This window comes from Macaca mulatta, chromosome 5 (assembly GCF_049350105.2).
Source record: "Macaca mulatta isolate MMU2019108-1 chromosome 5, T2T-MMU8v2.0, whole genome shotgun sequence".
Lineage (NCBI taxonomy): Eukaryota > Metazoa > Chordata > Mammalia > Primates > Cercopithecidae > Macaca > Macaca mulatta.
In genome coordinates, this window is record NC_133410.1 from 94,748,165 (window position 1) to 94,759,247 (window position 11,083).

Sequence of the window (11,083 nt, forward strand, 5' to 3'; positions counted from 1 at the left end):
GCTCACTGCAACCTGGAACTCCTGGACTGAAATAATCCTCAGACTCAGCCTCCTGGTAGCTGGGATTACAGGCGTGCACTACCACACTCTGCTAATTATTGGTTTTTAGTTTTTGTTTGTTTGGTAGAGATGGGAGTTCACCATGTGGTCCAGGCTGTTCTTGAACTCCTGGGCTCAAGTGATCCACCTGCCTCGACCTCCCACACATCTGGGATTGCAGACTTCAGCCACCATGCCAGTTGGAAACTGGTTTTAAGCAAGAAAATGGTCTGATTTATATTTTAATAGGGTTACTCCCAGGAGAAGTTGGAGGAAAAGAGATTACATAAAAAACAAAACAAAACAAAAAACAGATTTTTCTTTAACTGCAGGGACATGTGATATAGGGTTTATGAGGGACGAGAGCTGGGAGCAAGTTACAGACACGGCAGGGCTAAATAATTTGTTTGGGTCAGTCTGGGTAAGAGGTGACAATATGCTAGCAGCCCTCACTCTGGGCACCTCCTTGGCCTTGGCGTCCACTCTGGCAGTGCTTGAGGAGCCCTTCAGCCCACCACTGCACTGTGGGAGCCCCTCTCTGGGCTGGTTGAGGCCGCAGCCAGCTCCTTCTGGTTGCAGGGAGGTGTGAAGTGAGAGGCGTGGGCGGGAACCAGGGCTGCGCCCGGCACTCGCCCAGCATTCACAGGCCAGCGCCAGCTCTGGTAGGCAGGCGTGGGCACAGGCTCGGCAGGCCCACACTCAGAGCAGCCAGTTGGGAGCCACCGGCCCAGGGCAGTGAGGGGCTTAGCACCAGGGCCAGCAGCTGCCAAGGCTGCACTGGGTACCCCAGCACTGCTGGCCCACGTGCAGTGCGTTAGAATTCTCGCCAGGCCTCAGCTGCCTCCCCACAGGGCAGGGGTCGGGACCTACAGCTCACCATGCCCAAACCTGGACCCTTGGCGGTGGGCTCCTGCTGCAGCCCCAGCCTCCCCGACGAGCACCGCCCCCTGCTCCATGGTGCCCGGCCCCATCAACTGCCCAAGGGCTGAGGAGTGCAGGCACAGGGCAGGGGACTGGCGAGCAAATCCGCCTGCAGCACTGGAGTGGGATCCACTGTGTGAAGCCAGCTGGGCTCCTGAGTCTAGTGGGGATTTGGAGAACCTTTATGTTTAGCCAAGGGATTGTAAACGCACCAATCAGCACCCTGTGTCTAGCTCAGGGTTTGTAAATACACCAATCAGTACTCTGTATCTAGCTAACCTAGTGGGGACTTGGAGAACTTTCCTGTCTAGCACGCTGTGTCTAGCTAAAGGATTGTAAATGCACCAATCAGCACTCTGTGTCTAGCTCAGGGTTTGTAAATACACCAATCAGTACTCTGTCTCTAGCTCAAGGTTTGTAAATACACCAATCACTACTCTGTGTCTAGCTAATCTAGTGGGGACTTGGAGAACTTTTATATCTGGCTAGAGGATTGTAAATGCATCAATCAGCACCCTGTCAAAACGGACCAATCAGCTCTCTGTAAAATAGACCAATCAGCTCTCTTTAAAATGGACCAATCAGCAGGATGTGGGTGGGGCAAGATAAGGGACAAAAAGCAGGCTCTCAGAGACCAGCCAGCCGCAATCTGATGGGGTCCGCTTCGAGATTGTGGAAGTTTTATTTTTTTTTGCTCTTTACAATAAGTTTTGCTGCTGCTCACTCTTTGGGTCAACGCTGGGTTTAAGAGCTGTGATACTCACCGCGACAGTCTGCAGCTTCATCTCGGAAGCCCGCGAGACCACGAACCCACTGGGAAGAAGGAACAACTCTGGACACTTTCAAGAGCTGTAACACCGCGAAGATCTGCAGCATCATTTCTGCTAGTGAGACCACGAACCCACCAGAAGGAAGAAGCTCCAGCCACGTTTGAACGTCTGAAGGAACAAACTCCGGACACACCATCTGCAAGAACTGTAACACTTCACTGCGAGGGTCCGTGGCTTCATTCTTGAAGTCAGCGAGACCCAGAGCCCACCAATTTCGAACACATGTGTATCATTTTCCCTGTTAAATCGTAGATCTTGTAAACACAGTTGAGGATTTGAAGTGGGGTGGGGAAAGGAAGAGCCCCATGTAAGGGGCAGTTGTTTCCTCCGTAAACACATTCATCACAGGTGAATCCTTTCCAGGTTCCAGTCTGCAGGCAACTAAATATTGATAGCGGGACCTGGATCTGGGTCTGTTCTTGGGTTATAGATTGCAAAGCAGGTAAGTGAGGAATTAGGTCATGAGAGTGAAGATTCCAGGATCTGAGAAGCTGATAACGTTGTGGCCATTTAGAAGTAGCCATATTTCTCAAGTATATGATTTTTTGGAGTATGTGTTTCAAAGGCGGGTATGAGTCGGGAGAATTGAGATGAGAAAATGAGCCTTGAAGTTTCTATGTTAAGAACTGTTGTTTTTTTTTAAAGTACAGAAAGAGGGAACCACATTTTGTTTCATTTTATTCAGGAACATTATAAGAAAGGTTGGTGGGGGTGGCTTTTGTCATCACTTACTAATCATGACAGGGAGAAATCTTGGAGAACAGGGAGCAGTATTTCTGGTGTGTCCTGAGGTGTCTAGAGCAGCCCAGGCCGTGGGGTTGCTCAGTCGGTGCCAGAGCTCTAGGTGGCATCGGTATTTGTTTCATACATTTGAACTGTCATCATATTCATCCTGCATTGTTTATTAAAATGCCTGTAGGTAAAGCAGTTTATCAACGAGGGAGTACCTATGGTGCTCTGTGCTGTGTTGGCGATATTAAGGGATTACTCATCAGACTGAGGATAAAGAGAAGCCCCCAATATCTTTTGTTATTAAGATACCCAAACTTGTTCACCACTCCAGGTGTGAACTGAGACAGGTTACTTGGCAGAATCTCAGCCACAAACAGCTGCTCATTTGGATAATGATTAAAATTTATAAACCATGTGCCATTTTTTGTTACACATTTTGGTAAGTCATTTGTTGAATATCTTACAAGTACATCCATTAGTAACAGATCAAAACTCTGAAAAGAACTTATCTTAAAAGGAATATATTGTTTTGTATGTGTCAAAAGGAGATTAAGAATGTCTCTTGCACAGAGATATTAGGCATGGGATAACTAAAAGCAAAATATAAATAACAAAAATAAACACAAATAAGTGGAGGGATATGTCAGATGTTTGGTATTGAGAGGTCCAAATAGCACACCAGTGTAAGAACCTGTAATTCTTCCCACTCTCTGAAGGTCTTTAAGTGCCACCACCAGTGGGACTCTGCTCTGTGTGACAGAGGAGTTAAGTGGTTCATTTTCCTGATGTCCTCCTAGCTTCTCTCCAGTCATTCGTCGTTCTCAGAGGAAGATCAAAGGCAGAGAAATGCCGGGATTGTTTTAGGAGAGGGAACAAATCATTGGCCACAGCAGACAATGCACACAGCAGAGTTAGTTGGAATTTCTGTGGAAGGAACTGTTGAGAGCATGTATGTAGCACATGGTTAGGATCTGTAGATGGAGGGAAGAGAACTTTGGAGCAACTTGAACTTCTTTACACTGCCTAGGCCTATAGGGGATTAGAGAATGCAAGTAGAGAGAGAAGGACCAAATGTACCTTGGAATGTTTGGCTCAACTGACGATGGGCTGGAATTGGCAACAGATGAGCACATATTTTCTTTTTTACTTTTGTTGATCCATTTCCTTTTCTCTCAATATTTTTCTGTAATTTTTATTTTAAAATAAGCAGTACATTCCAATCTCAGTAATGCTTAGAGGCAAAGATAGAGACAATTTATTGTGGTTAAAAATAATGAACTTAATTGGGATTTTCATACAATTAAAGAAATAGAGAAATAATAGGTTAGTTGTGACTGCCAAGGAGGAAATTCTGCTTAGAAAAGTTTATGAGGGTAATAAAGACCTAAAAACAATAACATCCTTAGAATTCTCTCTCTCTAATCTTGCATGAAGGCAACTGATAGAATTATTAAATCAACAGTATTTGAGTATCAGTCACTGGATTTGGTGCTATGTGTATAGTGAAAAAATGATACATGAGCCCACCTCTCACAGATGTCATTTCTTAACCTCAAGGAGAAGACTTGGCTCTGAAGTTTCATCTTACACAGAAGGGTTTCATTATGCCAACTTTGAGAACATATTGATTTTACTGACCCCAATAACTAATCATTCATGGTCTCACAATTATTACTAGAACTGGAAATGCCCTCATCCAGTGCAACTCAGAAACAATGTTAAATGAACATCCATGATTGTAGAGTAAATGTTCAATGCTTGCAGGTCATGGCAAAAAAGTATTTATGTAAATGTGCTATGAAACTGGTGTATTTTTTACTTAAGAGATGTTTTTATTTTAGAACTATGGTTCAAAGCTTTTTAAGAATCTACCATTTTTACAGAAAGAAAGATCTCTTTTTTCAGCATTTTATTGATAATTGAAACAATAACATCTTTCGATGTGTAAGAATACATTAAAGAAACAAAATAATAAGACTACTGGCAAGATTTATAATAATTATATAAGTATATGCTAACTGGAAAAATTTTATGGTCTTACAAGAAAATAATTATGTATTCATTAATGCATTCAATAACTCTGATAAAGTACTGGACTATATACGAGGTAGTGAGAATCTACCAATGAAAAAACACAGTCCTTATCCTCAGGGAACTCACACACTAGTTGGAGTTAGATTTACAATGAAACAATTGCAGTATATAATACATGTCACAATAAAGATTTCATGGGATTTTCAAAGAAAGGGTCCAGATCCCAAATGAAGAGAAGGCTTTCCAGAAGAGGTGATGATAGATCTAAAACTTTTAAGAATAAGCAAACATTTACCTGCTAAATAATTAGGGGAAGAAGCCTCAGAGCAGAGATCACAGATTTGGGAAAGAGAATGAAATACTGGGAAATCAAGAATAATGTGCTAAATAGACAGAAAAGTACTCTTAGAGAGAGTGGTGGCCATAAGTTTAGAGAGAGAGAGGGACTGAGAGGGAGGGGCTTTATGTAACATGGCAGAGTTTTGATTTAATACTGGAGAAAACGTTCAAGCAAGGTATTGAGGAAAACCAACTTTCAAGTCAAAATGATCTTTCTGGTGGCAGAAAGAATGAATTGGACAGATTGGGAGAGTGTAAATTAGTTTTCTATTGCTGCTGTAACAAACTTGTGGCTTAAAAAAACACAAATGTATTTTCTTTCAGTTCTTCAGGTCAGAGTCCTAAAATCAAAGTGTGGTCAGGATTACTTTCTGTCTGAAAGCTCTAGGGCAGAATTGAAATTGGTTCCTTGCTCCTTCCAGCTTCTAGATGCCAGCATTCCTTAACTTGTGGCCCCTTCTGCTATCCTCAAAGCCAGCAGCATGACATCTTCCAGTCACTCCCAATGTCTCTGACCCTTATGCTTGCTTCTTTTGAGGACCCACATGAATAATCCAGAATAAGGATTAAGATTCTTAATCACATCTGCAAAGTCCCTTTTTCCATTTCAGGTTCCAGAGATTAGGGCATGGACATCTTTAGGGGGACGATATTCTCTCCACTACAGAGTAGGAGGAGATAAATGAAATAGTGATATCATTTAGGATATCTCTAATCCAGGTTAGCAATTATAAGGACTTAAAGTCATGGCCAAGCAGTTTAACTCAGATATTTGTCTAAGAGAAGTAAAAACACATGTTCACAGAAAGACATGTACAAAAACACTCATAGCAGCTTTACTTATCATAGCTCCAAACTAAATCTAAGTGTCTGTCAGCAGGAGAATGGATAAATAACGGATGATATTTACATACAATGGAAAACCATCTAGCAATATAAAGGAATAAATTTCTAATACTCAGACCTCAAAAACATTATGCCAAATGAAACAAATCAAGAGAAATAAATACTATGTAGTTGCATTTGTTTGACGTTCTAGAATAGGTGAAACTAATCTATAGAGAGAAATATATGAACAGTGGTTGCCTCAGCATGAGGTCAAGGGTAAGATTACCCAGAAAGGGGCATGAGGGAACCTCATGGGATGATAGAAATCTTTCGATCTTGATTAGGTTAGAGATTACTCAGGGCGGCTGTGCATGGTGGCTCACACCTGTAATCCCAGCACTTTTGGAGGCCGAGGTGGGCGGATCATGAGGTCAAGAGATTGAGACCATCCTGGTCAACATGGTGAAACCCCATCTCTACTAAAAATATAAAAATTAGCTGGGGGTGGTGGTGTGTGTCTGTAATCCCAGCTATTCGGGAGGCTGAGGTAGGAGAATCACTTGAACCCAGGAGGCGGAGATTGCAGTGAGCAGAGATAGCACCACTGCACTCCAGCCTGGGCAACAGAGCGAGACTCCATCTCAAAAAAAAAAAGATTACTCAGGTGTTCACATATATCACATTCATCAAACTATACCCTCAGGAACTGAGAATTTTATTATTTATGATTTATACATCAATTAAATGTAAAAATGTATTTTAAAAATAAGATCACAGCAATAAGGACAAAAAGGACAAGAAGGATCAAGAGGTATTTTGAATCTAAAGTTGACAATAATTTTTGAGCCATTGAATGCTAGTGGAAGAATAAAGGAGAAAAAGAGAAAGGGACAGGAAAATAGTAAAAATAAAAGGCATTTAAGAATTCATTTCTTATTTTTCTCTCTGTGCTTTAATTCACAGGATTAAATGTTAGTTATTAACCTCAGTTGAGAGTAGTGGCTGAGCTTAGATTTGTGGTGTAGAAGGTAGAACTGATAAGATTCAAGCTTATTGTTAAATGGAAAAAATATACATAATTAACACTAACTCTGCTGTTTTCCAGAACCAGTCTAGGAGGCAAATAAATTAAACAATTAGTGTGTTTATTTGGAACATGAACTGAAACTATTTCATGTACTTCCCAGGGCTTTTGCCTGCTGTGAACACCATCATGGGCATGAAAGCATTCAAAACCATTTGAAGAATATTCAATTCAGTAAAACAGCCAATTACTTGGAAACTACGTTATACCCAGTACCTTCACTTTAAAATAAATTGCTTTAGAGGATCTGAATAATTATTTTTGCCATATATATATTTTTTTTCTTTTTTTTTTTTTTTTTTTCTGAGACGTTGTCTCACTCTGTCACCCAGGCTGGAGTGCAGCAGCTGCGATCTTGGCTCACTGCAAACTCCGCCTCCCGGGTTGACGCCATTCTCCCGCCTCAGCCTCCGGAGTAGCTGGGACTACAGGCGCCCGCCACCATGCCTGGCTAATTTTTTGTATTTTAGTAGAGATGGGGTTTCATCGTGTTGCCCAGGCTGGTCGCAAACTCCTGAGCTCAGGCAATCCACCCACCTCGGCCTCCCAAAGTGCTGGAATTACAGGAATGAGCCACCACACTAGGCCAGAACTGTATTTCATATTAACAGACATCATCTGAATTTCTGTTATAATTCCATTGGTTGTCTAACTCCAACAACACTCATTCCTCTGCCCTCTCCTCTCCTCCGTTCAAGCTCCTTTTCTCCCCGTCTCTCTTTGTACGTGTTCTTAGCCGGTTCCCATGCTATCAATTCCCAGGTTTCTACCTACAGTCCAGACCCCTCCACCAAGCCTGAGACTTACATATCACATATTATCCAGAAACTTTAGCAATTCAGGAATTTGCAGGTTCTAGCTCAAGGAAACTAGAACTGCTCCAATTATCAAGAGCCCAAGTTTCACAGGGAGAAAAGCTATACACACTGGGGCCAGTCAGGGTCGGGGAAGGGACAAGAGAGGGAGAGCCTCAGGATAAATAACTAATGTATGTGGAGTTTAATACCTTGGTGATGGGTTGATGGGTGCAGCAAACCACCATGGCACATGTTTACCTATGTAACAAACATACATGTCCTTCACATGTATCGCAGAACTTAGAAAAAGAGGGTGGGCGCCATGGCTCACACCTGTAATCCCAACATTTTGGGAGGCCCAGGCGGGTGGATCATCTGAGGTCGGGAGTTGGAGACCAGCCTGGTCAACATGGAGGAACCCCATCTCTACTAAAAATACAAAATTAGCCGAGTGTGGTGGCGGGTGCCTGTAATCCCAGCTACTTGGGAGGCTGAGACAAGAGAATCGCTTGAACCCGGGAGGCTGAGGTTGCGGCAAGCAGAGGCTGCGGCAAGCAGAGATCGCACCATTGCACTCCAGCCTGTGCAAAAAGAGTGAAACTCCGTCTCAAAAAAACAAACAAGCAAAAAAGAATCGAAGTTTGTCTTCAAATTAAACAGAAATTCATGCCATTCAGTGAAAATGTCTGGGGCTTCTATTTGTATAATGCACTCCTATTTCTCCCTATCTTTTCATACCTCCTCCAGTAATTTTTTTGGAGGAAAGCTGGAGTCAAAATTTCTAACAAAAAAAATTGTTCTTCCCTTCTGACCAATAGAGCCTAGTTTCGAGCCCCTGATTTCCTAGCTGCCTACGTTTTATAATCAGTGTAACTACCCAGTCTTTATTTATGACCTAAGTCATTTACTATTTTAATTAATGAAATTTTATGTGTATCTGCACCCTGAGGCAACTTCAAGCAAGGGGTATAATTTCTGAGCCTTTGCAAAGTAAATTCATAAACAGAAAAGCCATTTTCAGCCAGGCTAATAAAAACACACTGATTTTAATTGACCATGAGCCATAGTGCAAGCTGAAGACCTTCATCATATCGACCTTGTGGAGTCTCTGGTGAAACAATTCAAACTAAGAGCCAAACAAAGTTTTATACAATTTTGTTGAATGTTGTAATTGAGTTCAGTCTTTTAAGCATGTGGAGACATGAATGTGGATTTATATGAAAGGAGTGAAACGTATACCTTGTGTATCCGTAGAGTTCCTCTGGTGCTTCCATGAGGAACCATGATTCCTGCATTAGTATTTTCACAAAGCCATTTGTAACAGGAAGAACCATGGCTTCTGTGAATTTTTCATCATAAACTGGAAGAAACAGTTCATTTTTTGGTGTCAGCTTTAGAGCCAACGATTTTGAGAACTCAGAAAGGAAAATTCCTTTGTGTCATGTTTTGAACTTTTACTGCAGAGTCTGGTTAAAATGGGTAAAAATGTTGAGAAGTTTTTAATTTCTCCCTACTTTTCTAAAATTTAAATGACATTTAATGTTTTATTAATAAGAAGGCAGTTAAGTTGCCCAGAGGTTAAGATTTATTGTTTCAAATATAATGTCACATGACTGGAGGCCTTATTATGCTGAGAACAAGGTAAAGACCGAGAAATGAGATGTTATCACTCAAAAGTAAACTCTCCTTTGAACTTGCAAAGAATTTCTGTTGTTGGCCTTCAGTCACGTACATGGTATGGAACTGGCACATTTCTTCACCTCTGTTTTCTTCACCTGTAAAACGAAATTAATAATAACAATAGCGCCTGCTTTATGGGGTTTTGGGGAAGATTAAATGAGATAAAACCAGTAAAATACTTGAAACTGAGTCTGACATGTGATAAGGGTCAAAAAAATGTTAGATTTATTCACATTTACAACTTCTCTTTAGTGTCCACTTTGAAACTAAAGATTCCTTAAAATAGTCTATTGCTAAGGGATATTGGCTTAGTTTTTTTCCTTTTATTTTTACTTGACACAACCATTGTACATATTTATGGAATACAGAGTGTTATTTTGATACATATATACAATGTGTAATGATCAAATCAGGGTAATTAGCATACCCATCACCTCAAACATTTACCATTTCTTTGTGTTGTGCGCATTCAGAGTCCTCTCTTCTAGTTTTTGGAAGATATATAATAAATTCTATATCTGTAGCACTGTAGAGTGAATAGGGTTAATTTTCATACAATAAGTTTTAGGTGCAGCAAACTACCATGGCACATGTTCATACAATAAGTTATAGGAAAATTAACCATATTCACCCTACAGTGCTACAGAACACCAAAACTCATTCCGCCTGCCTACCTGTAGTTTTGTATTTGTTAACTAACCTCTCCTAATCCTCCCTTCTCTCTTAGCCTTCTCAGCCTATGTTACTTATAATTCTGTTCTCTACTTCTATGAACTCAAAATGTTTTTTAGCTCCCACATATACATGAGAACATGTGGTATTTATCTTTCTGTGCCTGTCTTATTTCACTTAAGATAATTTCCTCTAGGCTCATCCATGTTGCCTCAAATGCAAGATTTCATTCTTTTTATGGCTGAGTCATATTCCATTGTGAATGTATACTGTATTTTCTTTTTCCGTTCAGCTATCGATGGATATTTGGGTTGATTTCATATGTGAACTATTGTGAATAGTGCTACAATAAACATAGGGGTAGGTATTCCTTTGATATACTTATTTTCTTTCCCTAGGATTAGTACCCAGTAGAGGAACTGATCATATGAATTGGTCATATGATAGCTGTATTTTTTAGTTTTTTGAGAAACCTCCATACTATTTTTTATAATGGGTGTACTAGTTTACATTCCTACCATGAGTGTATAAGAATGCCTTTTCCTCCATATCCTTGCCATCATTTGTTATTTATTATTTTTTTGTTAGTAGCCATTCTAATTTGAGATGTGATAATATCTCGTTGTGGTTTTGATTTGCATTTCTCTGATTAGTGATATTGAGAATTTTTTCATAAGTTTCTTGGCCATTTGTATGTCGAAAAATGTCTATTCAGTTTCTTTGCCCACTTCTAATTGAATTATTTGAGATTTTTGCTATTGAATTGTTTGAGATCCTTGTATATTCTGGATATTAGTCCCTTGTAGGATGAATAGTTCGCAAATATTTTCTCCCATTCTATGGGTCATATCTTCACTCTGTTGATTGTTTCCTTTGTTGTGCAGAAGCTTTTTAGTTTAATGTAGTCCCATTTGTCTAGGCAAAGATTTATGCTAAGATTTCAAAAGCACAGGCAACAGAAACAAAAAGAGACAACTGATTTTTGACAAAGGCACCAAAAACACATCTAGGAGTGTATCGGTCTGTTCTCACACTGCTGATAAAGACATACCTGAGACTGGGAAATTTACAAAAGAAAGTGATTTATTGGACTTACAGTTCCATGTGACGGGGGAGGTCTCACAATC